Genomic DNA, 18,741 nt, shown 5'->3' with positions numbered 1-18,741 from the left:
AACTATTAGAAAGTTCTAAAACCTGAAACAATATGCATAAAAGGATATTATCCCAATATACTTAACATTTTAAAACGTATTAATTTTCTCTTTTCTCCTTAAATGCATGGAGTGAAACATCATTAAAAGTGTGAAAAAGCTCCATTCTGTGGTGGATTTTTTAAGAACCATTATAAAAGTTTTGAAATTCTATATATTTTAGCTGCTTGCTTAGAAATCTTGAGACTTTGTGCATGGTTAACTGTACATAGCTGACTCTTCTGACCTTTTATAGAAATGAAAGATTAGTATATTTTCACTCTATTAGATTTTGTTTTAATGACAAATAGACATACTGCAAAATATACAAATCTGAAACACCACTGGAAACACAAGAATAAAGAGAGATCACCTACATCAATTCTTTACTCCCTTTTTCCCTTTACACACTGCCAATAAGATTAAAGTTTTCCTAATGCTTCAAATAAATGATGGCTCCTGAAAATAAAAAATTATCCTGGTGATCAGAGCACTGAGGACACAGAAAATGGGCATGGATTGAGTGGTGGGCATTTTCTACTTGGATGTCTCCAAGCTTTTTGGTAAGACTTCTCACAGCCTCCTCCCAGAGAAATTCTTGTGTGACAGGCTAGACAAGGAGTCTGTGTAGTGGGTGGGGACTTGGCTGCCTGGCTGCACTCGGAGGGTGGTGATAATCAGCTCCTCTGGAAACTCAGGACTTGTCATAGGTGGGGTCTCCCTGGGACCAGGATGGGGCCCAATGCTGTGTGACATCTTCATGTGGAAGTAGGGCTCAAGTGTATCCTGATGAAGTTTGCCAATGATTAAAAACCCAGTGGGGAAATAAACACTCAGCAGAGCTCTGCAGGAAGGCCTGGATAGACTGGAGGAGAAACAATCAGAAGCATTGCACATCAATCCAGGAGTACAGCACTGGGATCTGCCCATTTGCATAGGAGATCTGCAGAAAGGCAGGTCCTGGTGGACAATAAGCTCAACATGAATGAGCAGCGTGCTGCTGCAGCAAAGAAGCAAGTGGGATTTTCATTTGCATCAAACCAGGGCATCACCAGCAGAGATAAGGAAATCATTATCCCACTCTATTTAGTGCTTGTCAGGCCACGCCTGCAAAGGGATTCAGTATTAATCCCTGCTATGGAAAATGTTCTAGACAGGTTGATGTTGTTCCAAAGAAAGGCAACAAAGATGATCAAAGGACTGGGAAGCCTGTTGAGGAAAGTCTGAGGGAAATGGGTTTGTTAAGCATTGAGAAAAGAAGGTTTGGAGAAGACTTTCTCACTATGTTCTAGCATTTAAAGGGTGACTGTAAAGATGGAGGCTCCTTCTTTCCAAGAAGTCATGTGGAAAAGATGAGGGGTAATGCACACAAATTAGTCCTGCAGAGATCCCATTTAGACACAAAAGGAATTCTTTACAATGGGAAAAATCAGCCATTGGAATTATCTTCCTACAGGCTAGTCTGGGAAATTTTGTTAGAGTCCCCAAAAATGGGAGCTTGTAAGATTCAGTGGGACAGGGTGTTGAATCATCTTGTCTGGACTGTGCTTTTGCTGTGAAGTGTTGGATGAGGAGTTCCCTTTCCAACCTGGTATTCCAACACTATGATTCTATGATTGAAAATCATTCTCTCTCTTAGAAGAAATACTTTCACGCTGGAAGACTGTGATAAAATCTCTGGGACCTATTTCTCCCTTCTCTCCTGGGACACAAACTCTTACTTTTAAAATAAAATAAAAACAGTCCTCCAAGTTTTACATTCTTTCTTCACTTGTCCCACCTGTTCTATTGAAATTTTATTTGCCTCTGCCTGATTCTAGTTTTTTCCAGTTTTCTAACAACATATGAACCTGGAAGTGGTTCTGCAGCTGCATTATTTGTAGAGAAATAATTATACCTCACTTCATTTTCTGCTTGCAACTCATTTCCTAGAATGTTAGAAAATACCATTTGTACAAGAGTAGTTGTCTACTTGGACACATTTCCAGTCCTCCATATCTCAGATTTGCATCTTTCCCAGCCTCTTTGCTATTGTCACTGTATATTTTGATTTCATTTTTTATGTTTGCAGTTTTTGTACCTGGCCATTTCATCAATTTATCAGGATCAATTTAAATTCACAAGTTGTCCTCTGAAGGGTTTGAAGCACTCATCAGTTTACTGTTGAGTGTCAAGGCTGATAAGTCACCTAGGTTGTTAATGAAATCATTAAAAACACAGGACATAAGACAGATCTCTGCAGGGCCACCCACATCAAGCTTTTTCCTTTTTTCTTGACAGCAAACTGTTGATAGCTGTTTAAGCTTAATAATTTCAACCTTATGTGAATCTGCCTGTTGGTATTTTAAACCATTCCATATGACACTGAAAACTAGAGAAACATAGCTCTCCATTAAAAGATATTTATAAATTGCAAATAGACAAATTGTCTGTCCTATAGAAGTTCATTTCTATTGCTCATGAAATGTTGTCTGGAAAGAAAAAGACGCTGAGCAATCTATGAGAACACAAATTCTGTCATAACGTGACATTTTCACCCATATTTTCTTCCGTCTCTGTATTCTGTACAGATAATTGCATAGCAAAATGCTTACTTTTCACATTCCAGCCAGTCAGCCATCCTATTATTGTTCTCATCACTCATACAACCTTCAAAAAGTGTTAACAACTATCAGCCACCTCCTTCCTTTTCCACACCTGAGGCAAATATACGTTAAAGTCTTCTTCCATTATTAATTCAGTTTGTATGGAGTAAAAATCACTTTAAACTGAAATCTTTACAGTTTTCTATTTTAAATATTATGCTTCCTGTCATTCTGAGCAAGTGAAATGCTGGACTTATAGAAAGAAAATCAAATAACTTTTATTTTCTTCTATATCAAAACCAAAAGAATCTTGAAAATCTTCCTTGGTGACTAGAATTTTTTATTTCCACTGAGCTGTGGTCTATTTGTCTTAATTTGACTTGAAAATTATGCCAACATATTTTTACAAATTCCAGAAAGATTTTTTTTTCCTACTTACGTCGTCATTATGTTTCTTTAAAAAGTGAGGAAACAAAATGTATTATTTCATAAAGCTGAAGATACCATCCACAACCACATTACCATTTTGTTTGCTTCCTTAGACAAGTTTAGAGCTGGCTGTGGGTGGCCTTGAAGGTGATGATAGAGACCTTGAATGTAGGATGTTTCATGAGTAGAGCAATATATTGAACAGGTGACAGATTTATTGGGTAGACAGTATTTACTTCAGAACACTGCAGTATTCTGCAGCTGCTGAGGTGGTCAGGCACTGGGAAGAGGCTGCCCAAAAGAGTTATGGATGTCAGATCCCTGGAAGTGTTCATGGCCAGGTTGGATGGGGCTTTGAGCCCCCTGGTCTAGTGGAAGGTGTGTCTGCCCTTGGCAGGAGGTTGGAACCAGGTGGTTTTTAAGGTTCCTTCTCAAGCAAACCAATTTATGATTGTATGATTCAGGGTACTATGGGGCATTTGTGTACTATGGGGCATGAGGTGATGCAATTTGGAATAACTGAAGGAGTCCCTGATCCATCAGAGACAAAAAAGGTTTTAGCCTGACTAGAAACGAAATCACACTAATACCATTGCATTGACAGTTTGTTGGTATTTCTTTGAATATTTCTACTGCAAGGGCCTCACAGGAATTCATGCTATTTTAGGAAACCTGAGGACAGTAAGAGCTGTATGGATACAATTATGGTCTAGGGGTGAAACAGCTTTTCACAGAAAAAGTGAACACTTCCTCATAACAAAAATCACTGAAAATCATTATTCTATGTGGAAAACAAACAACCAAAAAACACCATCACTAGACCAACTTTAACTGAATGATGGAGGCTTATTTTAGCTTCCAGACTTTTGGGGTGGAGCTTTGTGGGTGGGAATTGGTGATCACTTTTAATATATTCCTTTGTCATTAATATGATAACATAATCATCCTAATGAGTTTCACCAGTCATATCATAATATGTTTCTGAAAGAGAAAAGGCATATTTCAGTATGTGTTATTGAATTGCCAAATTTTATCTCACATTATTAGAACCAAAAATTTATAATAAAATTTGACAGGTTCATTGAAGAAGTAATTTTCTGTTTAAATTTTGCAAATTAATTTCATGATATATTAAGAGTTTGTTTGTCACACATGTTTAGTACAACTCATTAATCTGATAAGACATTCAGCAACTTGAAAGGAATGTGATATTGGGCTTTATTGATGTGATACCTTATCAGGATTTCATAATTTCTTAGGAATGTCTGCTTGATCTAATGTAATTTGGATTTTTTTCAATTGTTTTTTTAGAGGACAAAAGATAAACATTGTTCTCTTTTTCTATAGGGAGGAAATGTTTCAGGGAAAAAAAAAACAACTATAGAATATTTTAAAAATGGAATGATTCAACAAAATCTAAATATTTGATGTTATCTTTTCCCCCAGAAAATACCCTGAAATTATTTTTAAAATAGAAAATCTGAGGAGAAATTAAAATATTAAACCTGAGGGCTAGTTGGGCATTTGAAAAACTTTCCAGTGATGAGTTTTATAATCTTGTGGCTCCAGGAAAGGTATGCAGGAAAGGATTGACACATTGAGTATAAGCTCTCTTTCACTATTTTATTTTATTTTTCAATAGTGCTAAGATGATTGTGGTTACCTTACAGATGCACAATGACATGACCATCCCTTCAAGTACTTACAATTTGATTCCTTGCACCTTCAATCTGCAACTTCTGCTACAACTGCCTGGAGCATTATTGATTTAAATTTGTCTATGACAATGCATGTGGTTGCCTCTGCAGGGTGGATTTGTTCTCATTAGTGCTTAACTAGGAAAAACATCACAAATTAAGACTTTAGAGTAAAAACTGGGTGATTCTCTGTACTTTACTGATTTTGGTTGACTTCTGAACATCTCTCTATACACATGAAATTGCCAAATCAGTGCTCAGCAGCAATGAGGTGCTCACTGGATACCAGTGAGTATGTAGAAAAGGTGAGTGAGTGTAAGATAGAAGAAATAACATTATTACTTTCCTCCAATGTGTAAAAGCCAGTACTTCAAAATAAAGATTTTGAATACCCTTCTTTAACAATTTGTACCAAACTGCTGCAGTTCTAAAGACTGCATTATTCCTGTGGTTTTTGCAATCCCCAATCAGTAGAAGGTAAAACAGTTCCTATGATGTTGTGATAGCAACCATCCAGAAAACCTCATCAAAATTTAGCAACATTTAATGGCCCCTATTGTCACAATTGAGATAAAAGAGTGAAGATGTAAATACCTAAAGCCACAAAAGTCTACAGTACCTAAATCCATATTACAGAGATAATGACAGTGACATTAATAGAGAAAATGCTTTCTGAAGGCTCTTATGGAAATTCCAAGATGAAACTTTCTAGCTCCTGAAAACATGCAAAATTTTGTAACTATTTTAAATAGAGGGGTTGTTATATTATTCACATCCCATGTAGACTGTGCATTTTTATTTCTGTAAAGTACTTATAAATTAAGAATTTCTGTTGACCTTAGCTGTTGAAAAACATTGCAAAACTTTAAAGAAATTTATTTAGGAATTAAAATCAAAAGCAGAGTGCTATCAAACCAGATGGTAGAGTGCTCAGAAAAACAACACTGAAAACTATCTATTTATAATATTTCCCAGTAATATGGAGATTTAAATTTTATATGTGACAAATGAACATGCTTTAGAATTCCCTGCTGTGGTTCTGGACTACTTTTTTGTAAACGGTAACAGTATTTTATGTTAATGTGATATGAAATTATGTTAAACTCATGTTTCATCTTGTTTTTCTTTTCCCTCTTCTTCATAGCTAGTAATATATAGAGAAAGTATCTACAAATCTTGCCATGGATTACATAATCTTTTTCAAAGCTATCCACCTATGTGATGCTAGCGAACAACAAAAGTTTTAATTCATATCATATTTCCTACAGTGCTATCAAAAGATTAATGCCTGCAAACAGTTCCCTACTTCTCTGGAGTCATCTTGGCTATTATCTGATATTAAAGCTGTGTCTTATATAACCCAATAATTCAGGCTTTGAATATAGTGCTAAGAAGAAATAGGTAAGTTCTAAGAGGAATTTTTTCCATTTCAAAATGCCCATTCAAAAGAAGTGAGATGCTTCAGTCTCAGAAGATATGCACCTCTTTCCACTAACTACAGAAACAGCATAGTTTACTACTTTAGACTAAATTTTTTGGTAGCTAAGGCTAGATGAAATCAATGTCCTAGCACTCCTTAGTTCCAGAATACCCAGAGCCCTATGAAATGTGCTAGCAGCCCCTCTGTTAATCGGTGCTGCAGAATCAGCAAAAATCTGTATTAAAAACAATGCATTATCCATCTATCTTGCAACTTTGAATGCTCTGGATTTACCTTTATCATGTCAAAGGAAAGGGATTTAGAAAATCTGGATATGTAGGATGAAGAAGGAAAAGAAAGCAACAAAAAACACATGAAGAATAGGAACCACTGTAGACCTAGATTCTGAAGACACTCTTTAGGAATTATATGTTTAACAAGTGGCTTCTGTGGCTCCATTTGCACTACTTTATGTTTATGCTTTGTTCAAGATGACTTTCTGCTTTTCTTCATCCATTGTGTGAATGTATTTGAAACATTAAATACCAGTAGATATCTCTCTGTTTGCATTCCTCAGCAAAGAATTTTTCTAGCTGGCATCTTAGGAACAGGATGGTTGAATCCAGAAAAAAAAAGGGAGATTATATTCTACAATTAAGTTCATATGGAAACATGAATATACCTAAGTCCTTCATATAAATATAGCAGTTCCAGTATTCAAAATATAGTTTCTGGAGTAGCTCAATTTATCAAACCACCTGCTCTTACAAAAAAAAGCATTTGTTCCTTTTCTTTATTTTTCCTCTGCCTATCTCTGCTGCTGTTCTAGCAGTATGGTCACAATTTCATGTGAGTCCTGATATGTGTACCAGATCACCAGCTCTGAGTAGGAAAAAGTAGTTACCTTCCTTGTGGTTCATTTCCTTCCAGGTTAATTAGTTGCATTAGTTCATGGCTGGTGTAGGAAGTAGCTGGGGCAGTGAAAACTGTTTGCAGTGAAAACTTGCATCTGGGTGTGATAGGGGCTAGGGCTTCCATCTTTCAGTGGAGGCCAACACTTTGATTATCTCATCAACTTGATTGGAAATGCAAGTTGTGGTTTCATGGCCAGTTTAGCACAATCCAAGATCAGGCTGCTGTATATTCATACCATCTCCCTTGTGTCACTACTGATGGTTATGCAGCCTAGAACTATGCCAGGAAATAGCAAATGACTAGTTTTCTACATTAGTGTCTGTATAGCTCTCCAGAGAGTATAAAACATGAGTAAGATAACCTAGAATTTATGACTTGTGCTTGTAAATGTGGCTTATTTGATTCACAAAGCTCCTAAAACTGGGGCAGAAATACTGGAAGCTTACTCGTAAGATCTCAGCAGTGTTTACAGGACATGTATCAGTGTGATGACAACAAAAAAGGTCCCTGTGGCACTGTAAACTTTCAGTGATGCCACAATATTAGGACACTAGAGAGCTCTGCTATTTACAGTTCTGGTTTAGCAGTGTATGGGATCGATGACTGAAGAACATGGAGGATCATAGCACTAGTAGCATAGGTAGCTGGGAATTACACATTTTCTGAAAAATGTAAAGTTGCAAAGTTGCAATTCCTCCCCATGTACCTTTCTTCTCAACAGTTTTGTCTTCCTTAAAAATGTCTTTATAAAAACCAAAACAAGAAAACATAAATGAAATGCAATAGCTGTAACTCATCCTCTACTTATACGCATATTTTTCTGCTGATTTTCTTCCACAAAAGGTTGACTAATAAAAGCCTAATTTATTTCTGCAGGTAACTGAAATTTAACAGTTTGTGCTGCGTGAAGAACATGTGTAACAATGTGCAGTGTATAACAACTTATAATCATGGCTGACTTTCACCTTATCTCTGGGTGTGCCAGGATGTATGAAACTTTATTGCTTTGCTGACATACAAATGAAACTTCATTTTAATCATAATATCATGGTGGTATTTTTCTGACTCAACTATTATTAGACAGCAAGTCTATAGCTTCATCTCAGCTCCCTCCCATTGCTAAAGATGTTAAAGACAAGTGGGATGAATCATCCTCTGTTGTTAAATAGGTTAAACTATCTTTGATATCATGTCTTAGTTACCTAGTAAAAGCAGAATGAGAATAATCTGTTGACTGTAAGATCGCAGTGGCTGATAAGTGGCTTCCTTATCAGTCAGTGATTGCATGTACACCAGGTAAGTTTTTGGAGTGTGCTGGGAAATGCTAATTCTCACTTCATCTGGACAAATGGTATCACTTCCTGTTGATGTAAGCCATGAGAAGGGTCTCCTATACCAGATGGAATGTTCACTTTTCTGGTACAGGAAAAGGAGGGGATTTAGGAGTAGACTGATGTCAGATTATATTGCCATTATCTCTTGTTAACAACATTTCTGCATTTTTTGCTATGCTGGATAGTGTACAATGCAGGACATGCAAAGTTTCTGCTTGCACTTTACCCTAGATATAAATAAAACTTGGATGCACTAGAGAACTAAATGTTTCATAGTTGGTGGTATTTAATATGTCACAACTATCTACTGAGTGTGTCGAAATGTCACTTTCAGCTGATAGTTCAGTAATATGTGAAAGGTTCTCAAAGGTTAAAACTTAAGACTGCAGTTACCTCTGGCTTTTCCAGGAGAGGGGTTTATTCTTAAACCTCTGAAAACCTGAAAAATGAGATATCTGTTTTGCAAATGTACTCAACTTTTAGATCAGTGGGGCATTGTAGTAGCTTCTTAATGGGATTTATGGAATGCTGCCTCTGCAGTTTATGAGCTGAGGCTTATAAAAAGTGGGTAATAATGAGTGGTTTCGATTACACATATCAAAAAATCAATGTCAACACTTTTAAAAGAAAATAAAACATTGCTCAACTCATGCATGTAGTATCCAGGTTGAGTACAATTGCTTCATACTGAAACACCTGTGGGGCGGTTCTTTTTTACAAGCAAAATGAAGTGCATAAAGAAGATCCTAGTTAATTGCTGCCTATTTGAAACAGTGGTTATATAAAATATCAGAAATTCCTCTGCATTCAAATAATTAATTTTGGACTTACTCGACCTTATTCTTTTAATACAAAGGAAGAGAAAATATCCAGTATTTTGCATGAACACCTGGGAAATGTAAAGGCCAGCTGACTCTACAGGGCTTTTTTAAGTATTTTAAATACACTATCAGGATTTCTGCTCCAGAGGTGACTTTTCTCACTCACTGATATCAGAGCTGAAGCTCTAAGAAGCACATTGTCACCAATAGCCAGCACACCTTATCACACTCCTAAGTCATAGGGGACTATTCATTGCAGCGTGTGCCTTCAGCACTGTCACCTTCTGGGTGATCTCAGCTTCTCTTTAGGTGCTTGTGCCACAAATCACTCAGGAGTGGCAGCTCTTTTGTGAGCAGGGGTGAAAATATCCACACACGGAGCAGCATCCCCTCAGTTCTCCACATGCAGCCACAGGGGACTGAGAGGGTTGATTGGCTACGGAGTCTTCACTCAGCAAACAGGTCTGAATTATAAAGACTGGAAGAAAGAGTGAGCTTCATGAGCTTCTATATGCTGAAATGGGGTCTTTTTTCCTTGTTGCAAAATGTAAATGCAAATGATGTGTTTAAAAAAAAAGGAAAAATATATAAAATTTGTAAGTAAAATTATCTAAAAATAAAATTATCTAAAAATAAAATTATATAATATGTATTATATATTAAATTAAATTATATGAAATATATAACATTTATAAATTTAAAGAATATATAAATTTAAAGAATAATTATATTTTTATCTGTGCTTGTGCTTTTATCTCTGCTTGTGCACAAATACAGTGTTTTTAAATTTTTTTTCTTATTTTTAAGTCATCCTCAAGACTCTATTCCAGAATTAATGAAATAAATCTCTAAATGATGTTTTTATTACAAAATATTCACAATAGGCAGATTAAAATTTCTACTCTAAAAAAGAATATGTTAATATTGAAAGCTGTTGTTTAGTTTACTTTGTTACCTACTGTAATAAATGGACACAATTAACCACAAAATATCTTATTTATTTTGAAAATTATATCATTATTACAGATAAAAACAATTACAGTAAGTTTGGAAGTAATTTTTGAATTATTTAAGATAGATATCTTCTTTCCTACCTAGAAATTAATATACCAAACAATGTAGTTGTCCTATAATAATACTAGAATTATTCCTTTACCAAAAGAAACCCTTTAACTAAAATAATGACATTAAGAATGTCTGAATTCTCAAGAGGAGGAGTGGGGGGAAGGGTAAAAAGAGATATAAAAAATTCTTTTAATACCTGTGAGCTGTTTGATTTAATTGGATCAGAGTCTGGTGATTCTGTATGAATGAAATGAAGTTTCACTTACTGACTGATTGACTGTAAATTACATTTCATTGTCTTTTTCACTTTCTGTTATAAGGATGAAGACCTGAATTAGCAGAATTATGAATCTCAAATAAAAGAAATCTAACTTCTCCTCTAGGCGGGATATTATATTTGCAGAGAAAATGACATCAAGAGAAACATTTTTCTGGTATTAGAGAGCACTTTTGAAGTTTCTTGAGAAGTCATCATGTGGTGTTTATATGTTTATCTATAGCAAAAATGTTCAAAAATCTAATTATTGCACTTAATTCTGTTTTTTTTAAATATGATTATTCTATCTTTATAACAGATTTTAATTAGTGCTGTAAAAAATAAGAGAGTCTTCAGGTGTATATTGTTCAAATTGAAAAAATTAAGAATATTTAGACATTCCCAAGAAGAGGACTATATTAAATTGAAATTATGAAATGATGAGAATTTATGTAGGGAGGACTTTACTGCTACCTCTTGATGCTTCTCTGCTCAGAGGTCTATAGATTTATATAGACATCTACAGCTTCTATGTTATACTGGACATCTTTATCCCATGGATAATCCACTATAAACATTAAACTCCAGTCAAACTCCCTTCCAGTGCCCAGGCTGACTTCCCCACACGGGTCATACATTCTACATTTTTTATTCCTGAAGTGTAACTCCATTTGACTCCACTTTGCATTTAAGCCCAACTTTACCAGACTGCATTGTGTCAGTAGATGATCCTTTATACCATTCATCATCCCTCTGAAAACTTCATCATATTCTTCCTTTCTGATAACTGATAAAACTGTCAAGCAGTCTCGGGTCAGAAATCAGGTCCTGAAGGATTGCACTGGAACATGGTTCCTCATGCCAATTTCATATTTTGCAGTTGGATTTGAAGCCTGTCAGTTCTGCAGATTTCAGATCATTTCATGTGTCATATGAATTTTGTGTCACTCTTCTATGGGACTTGTCATGTTACTTATTCATGTGGAAATATTGTAATTTTTATTGCACCTCCCTAGAGCTTAAATGAAACTTGAGTTCTACATTTTCAGAGCTTTCACAGCTTCCTTTTACAACTTCTGAATATTAATTCTTTTTCTATTCTAGAATTACAGAGATGAGACAGGACCAAAATTTTCTCTCATAAAGGAGAAGTGATTTCAAGCCCCTCAATTACAATTGATATCATGTTACATTTAAAAGGTTAGAGATGTAGGTGAAAGTGAATGCTGTACAGTGCATTATGAAAACAGTATTTAACTAAGAGCTTTTATTGAATTGTCACTTACCAGTTTAAAATAAAAAAAAATATAAAAAAAGGTGAGTTCTTTTCTGTCTCCTCTTTCCCAAGCTTCACAATCAAGCAAGGACAGCCTCTAGATGGAAGGAACGTACTCATTTTGTTTGTTTTAGGTTTTCCCCAAGCTCAGTCCAGGATATAAAGGAAAGCTGCCTTTACTTGCTTCCCATGAACATTCATGATACAGAAGCCCTGGGATGATTCTTTGACTCACATGAAAAAACAGTAATTTCTTTACCTCAAATGTTTACTTTGGTTATTCTGGGACACCCCTTCTCAGAGAGCAGTGTTGTCTGTGTGCTCCCTTGGGTCAGGAAGACTCCAAAGAACACTGTTCAGATTATAAAAGCCTGATTTTTATATTGACCCTTCTCAATCTTTAACATTTCAGTTTACCTTCTCATATTAAGATTACCAGAGGAAAAAAATGAACCCCCCCCGCCCCGATTTACTGGGACAGTTCATTTAGAAGATCATTAATATGACATAATGAGGACCTTGTAGCTCTCAGTCATCAGTTTTTATCTAATCCCTTTTTTATGGATTCATAACTCACCAAGCCACAAGAATCATTATATTTCCTTAGAAATATTTCCTACATGAGACACACTGCAGAATTTCAACCAGTGTTTTCTAAATCAAACACTTATTACCTACTAGAAGTAAAGAACAATGTAAAAAGAAAATTTTGCTGCTGTGCTGTGACTACTGAGGCGTATGAATGAAATCATCTGTCTGTAGAATAATACTGAATAATCCAAAATTCCCTTTTTCTCTCCACCTTCTGCCACCATTGCTAACCAGAACGGGCAGTTTTAGTTACAGTGCCAGGAGCACATGGAAGATAAATTGAAGCTACAATATGGCGGGTGATTCCCTCTGTTGATGGAACAGACAGTATCTGTTGGTTCTGTTAAACTTCTTTCCTTATGTTTTGCTGGTTTTATCATTGAATCAGAAGTTGACTGTCAGTCTTTAACACCAAATTTTTCAGCATACCTGTGCCTGAATGTCTTTCATCTAGAAATGCAAACATCTTTAGAATAAAAACCTTGAGGGAAAGACTCAGGCTTATCAGACACAGAAAGACAGTGATCCCAGCATGACCTTAATAGAGGGATTATCTTTAGCTATAAAATATATATGTATACTCAAATATGCTCACTTGTTTTTCCAAAATGAAATTATAAAGTTTAATTCTTTTGAAAAGAGAATTTAAAAGAAAATCAGATTTTTGTCCCAGTTCAATGGTACTTTTTCATGGAAATAATCAGTTCTGCAGCCAGTCTTCCAATGTACTTAGATAAAATAAAATTATTCCATTGGAGTGTGAAATTATTCCAATATATCTTATTGTTCATGGAAGAAGGTTAGTTTTAATTGTTGTTTATTGTATGCACGTTGTGAAAGATTAGGCAGTATGTCAGCTCAGTGTAAATAAAGAACAATTCCAAACACAAAAAGAAACTGTTACCTGTTCTTTGTTCCCCATCTCATAAATAGAAGAGAGTAATATTTCAAATGTGGGTAGAAAAAAAATTTTTCCTCTTCTGTGGACAAGATGTATTATCTCATTTGGTTTTTGATATTGCCAGTATAGGGCATAAACTTATATACTGTTTGTAAATTTATTTTAATTTAAAAACCAATTTCACATACAATTTAGCATTGAAATATAACATAATTACATTTTGTTCTTACATCTACAAAATGCATGTCCATATACTGACTGTTATTTATTGCTATACAGAAGCAGAGGAAGTTTTCTGCTTCTAGTTTTTAATTTAAGGTTGTAGTAAAAATCTTCCTGTTTTCTATGTAACCACTGAAAAGGGGATAAAACACTCATTATTTTAATAGGTTCTGTTAATTCAATAAGTGTCTAATTTTAAGTTGTCCCATGAGCAGCCTGGTTCCTGTAAAGAGATGAATAAGGATTCAAATAGTTAAGCCATGTGCAATGCCATCTTTGAATCAAGAGAATTTCAATATTTTTAAATGTATGTAAAATCAGTAAACAAACAGTCATTTTAAAAATAAATACTATGGCTCCATGTAGGAAAAAACCTTGTTTTTTTTTTTCTTTCAAGAGTTAACAATGTCCTGCAGTTCTTTCCCAAAATAATTTGGTCAGTTCTGCTGCAGGAGCCAATGAGTATCTCAACTGAAGTTTGTTCTTCCTGACATTTCTGAAGGGTGCAAGGAAGAACAAGTTTCAAAAATTTTATTCTGACTGACTAAGGTTGTCTTGTCATCTAAGAAACTATTATAGTACCAAGTGTATTTATATTTTATGTATGTTTCTATTGATTAATTATTATTATTATTACTATTATTATTGTTGTTGTTGTTGTTGTTGGTATTAAACTTATAGATATAACAACAGCCCTGCTAGGAGAATTTAGAAGGCCTATTCCTCAACTTTTCGTTTTGTACTTGCCACCATTTCTATTTAAACTGCAACTTAATCTCACTTTTTAAACATTCTGGAAACTCAAAGCAGCCCTTGATGATAAGATATAAATGGAGATCAAAGTAAGGAATACAGCCATTGGGGGAAAACATGCAAAAAAAAATGTTTTAGCAATGGTTTAACAAAAATAGTTTATTAAATGAAAGCTGTAAGATCTTGTCCTTTCAAAAACTCTGACTATTTTATTCAGAAGTCTAAGTGGATTTTTTTTTTTAAACCTCACATGGACCCAGATACCCAACCCCAGAGAGATTTAGCTAAGTTAGACATCAGCTACAAGTTATGCCTTCCATATTTACCTGTTTATGTGGATTTAAAGGGTTTGAGAGGACCTTACATTTAAGGGCATCAGTTTGTAAGCAGTTTAAACATTCAACTGTATGTAGATAGTGGTAATAAATAGGTTTTTTCAGCTGGAAGGAGCAAAGATGCAGTAAAAACCACTTATCTTGGATGCATGTGAAAAAGGAGCAACATGTACTTCACAGGCATACCTGGCACTAAGGAGGCCAAAGCATTCTCTTTGTAAGTTTTTGGGCCTTATTAAAGTGAGAAAAAACATCTACATGCTTTTTCTTTCTCTGTCAGTTTTATGATATCCTGGTTCTTGTTTTTGATACAGTTAATACAACAGTGACTTGGACAAATGCTTTGTGATGTAATATCGTAAATGTTTATAACTGCTTAGAAGAAAAAAAAAAGTTCTATAAATTTCAGCCCTACAGGCTATCAGGTCTGCAAAAGAAATTTAATAATTTTTAAGGGAATGTTATCCAGACAGGAGTTTATTTATCAAGTTTTTCTTGATTATGGTATTTTCAGAAAGGGCAATAAATCCCTGGAGGCTCCTGAAACACATGGGAGGTGATAGGTTTCCCTGCTTTGCTGCAGTTTTCCCAATGTGGTCTGCAGTTAATAATCAGGAAGCATAGTTACCTAGATCAGTTCCTTATAATGCCAATTTGTTTTCTGCTTTTCAGAAAAACCAGTAAAGCTGCCTGAACAAATTGAAAGACTCTTTCATTAAAAAAATTCAAAATGTCACCATTTTTTTTCATTTTGTGAATTTTATACTTCAATGTTTTTTTCTATTTATTTATTTATTTATGTCTTCATAATTTGTTTTACTAGGGTTGTGTTTGAAACCCTTTACAACCTGTCTCTAGTACTAATGTATCAGAAATGTTATTTTTTGTCATTTTGTGAGCTTTTTCTCAAGGAAATATTATGCCGAAAAGAACCAAATTTAAAAAAAAAATGTCTCATTTGTCACAAAAACCCATCTACTGTCAACCACAAGTTTTAAATGAAGATTTTAGGTTTTACTGACTGCTGATTATGAGTTGTTTTTGTTCTAGTAGAAAAAGAAAATGCATTTGTAAGGAAATGCTAAGAGAGAGCTTTTCAAAGACTTCAGCTTTATCTTCATTTTTACCTGTACAGCTCCAATTTCTACGTACTGCTTTTGTATAGAAACTCTCCATGTGAGACTGCAATTTCAGCTGCTGCTTCTGACACAGCTCCATGAGTAAGTGGTATGAGCCACAGAGCAGTTTGGCTGAGCTGTCACTTTTGCATATTGCTCTTTTTGTGTCAGGAAGGAGTCAACACTCAGTGCACCCACTGCCTGGCACAGAACACCTGCTTCAAAGAGGCTGTGGTGAGGATACCAATAGTTCTTAATTGTTTGACCACAGCTAGAGAGTTCCATTTCTCTCCCAGAGGAAGCAGTTCCAGTCTGTCCAGCACGTGGTGCATTTTGCAATAGAGGAGCCCTCTCTGTAAAAGCAGAGTTTGTATGGACCACTACCACCTATTCTTGCACCATGCTATACAGATTTTTGTCATCCAAGCTCCTACAGAGAAGAAGGTGTTTAAAAACAAGGAGGCTACTGTTCTCAATGAGGATGTCGAATAATTTAGAGGGTTTTTGGAATATTTTGATAAGAAGAAATGTTTTAATATGCTACTAAATAGTACCACATGGTACTTCTATAACAAGCTATCACTCCATCTGTCAGCAGCATTTGAAACTTCAGATTTGCTGGTTTGGGTGCAAGTTTTTCTCCATGTAAAGGGCCAATTTCTCTTCAAATTACTCTTTTTTTCTGTAATCAGTAAAAATGATTCTGTGTACCTGCTTTTATTCCTCCTTCACAGAAAAGGCACAGAAAGTGAAAATTACATGCTGAGACACATTTTTATTTTATATTCACATATGAAATTCTAGTAAGTCACACACCTTGCATATGTATAACCAAGAGATCCTTTTGTGATTCCTGCCCTTTTCCTATAATGGGTGCAGAGGGACCTACATGAGTAAATTTTATGCTTGGCTTCTTTTAAAAGTGCATATAAAAAGTAGCAGTAAATTGAAGCCCACAGGGTACTTTCTACATTGTACTGTAAGGATGTTTCATTGCATACTACTCATGAAAATTGAACTTGATATGAGCTATAATTATGACAAAAGCAAGTGAGAGTGTGAACCTCACATTGAGTACTCTTCCCCTTTGTCCTTTTTCTATGCTTTTAGTCACCTTTAATATCTAGGGAGATGTTTCATGCCAAAGGTTTTCACATATTGTAGAAACTCATTAATTAGTTAATAATATATGAATCTTGCCCTACATTAAGGGTGCAATCATCCAATGGGAAACCAGAAATATTGAGGATGCGAAAGGTTTAATTGAGACCTTCATTCTAATAATGTTCAGTGACACTAATATTTTCATCTATTTAATTAGACTCATATCACAGTTTATAAACTACCCTGATGATCTAAAATTCATCAATTTCCTAATCATTTATGTACAAGTTGTTGCTTTGGTTTGTGAGAGCCACATGAAAATAACACCATTTTTTCTATTTCAACATAAACATCTTTTCAATCCTTGCTCAGTCAGATTTAACAATTTTATTCCTCAAACAAGGAGGAAAGAATCTGGATATTAGACTTTTCAGCTGCTTTTTAAAAATACAATATTTTGGCAGTACTTCAAGACTCTGAATTTCAGAAGTCTAGGCAGACATTTTCAATTACTAGAACATAGTAGTTTCAAATGTCTGTTTGGATAGTAAGCAATAATACTGCCTAATAAAATCACAGGTAATTTCATATTTTTACACACTTTCAAAAAGAGCTTTGTGCCATTGCATGATCAGACTGGTGTGTGTACAAGATGACATAGTGTGAGACCAATGTTTTCCATTTCTCCTGCTATGTAGGAACCTTGGAGAAGATTGCTAACATCTCAATATAAGAATAGATTTGCCTAAGTCTATAGACTTTGTTTGGTTTCTTTGGTTGGTTTTGTTTGTTTTAAAAAGGAAATAAATATAAACCTGTTATGACTGTGAAGAAAGTCTGAAACAATAACTGAAGCAACAATGCTCCCTCCTATTTTTCTGAGTGCAACAATAACTCAAGGGAGACAAATAAGACAAATACACTTGGTTCAAAATCCACAATACTTCAAATGGCAATTCAGATTCAAATGGAGGCAATTTTCATAAAGCAGAAAATTAATAGTCCATATTAAGAAATACCACTCCTTTAACTCTTAACAACCTTTTGAATTTGATTCTTTCATATTATTATATGTCATTTTTATTATTATTTTCGTGATACATGAAGCTGCATATATCTGAAACACACTGTATTTATATAAAGCTTAAAAAATAATGTTTTTTTTTCCAGCACTTGTACTGTCTCAACACAATTCCAGGTGTTTATCCTTTAAAAAAGGTAACTAGGCTACCCAAGTACATCCTCTAATTCCTTCATTCTGGTAATGGAGAGAAGTCAGAAGTCACTTAACTCTTTAGGAGACAATGTTGCTCAACCTAACACAAGTATGTCTTCCCTCTGTAAGTAGTGGAAAATCAAGCAGCAACAGAAGCAAGGCTCCATGTCTAATCTCAGCTGAGAGATCAATTAGAAGTCACTAGATACCTCCACCCATAAGTTGAAAACAAGTTCACATCACAGAAGAGATGATGAAGAAGTTTATGGGCTTACAGAAGTTTCAAGCTAAAACAGGACTGTATAAAAGTACTTGAGGTGTACAAGCAATAGATTGCTATTCAGGACTTAGTCTCCAGTTAAATGTGATTTAGACTGAGTAGAGCTCTTTATGCACACCCACAAGTCTTGATTTAACTGTTTTCTGCTATGGGATACAGTAGAGTCTTGCATATAACACTAGATATAGATTGAAGCAGGTTTCACTTGTGATCATCCGCATCTGGGAAGAAATAGTCCATGGCAACTTCTATAGCTGTGCCATGGTACAGAAGCTATCTCCTTCTTCATGAATTCATCAGGTTCTTCCCTACACAGTGTGTGCCAGGAGGTGAAAGAGAAAGAGGCTTTCATAATATAGTGAATAAATCTGTGAAAAATAGCACTAACTGTGAAACAATATCAAG

The sequence above is a fragment of the Agelaius phoeniceus genome, chromosome 3 (assembly GCF_051311805.1).
Source record: "Agelaius phoeniceus isolate bAgePho1 chromosome 3, bAgePho1.hap1, whole genome shotgun sequence".
Lineage (NCBI taxonomy): Eukaryota > Metazoa > Chordata > Aves > Passeriformes > Icteridae > Agelaius > Agelaius phoeniceus.
Note: the sequence above shows the minus strand (reverse complement) of the source record.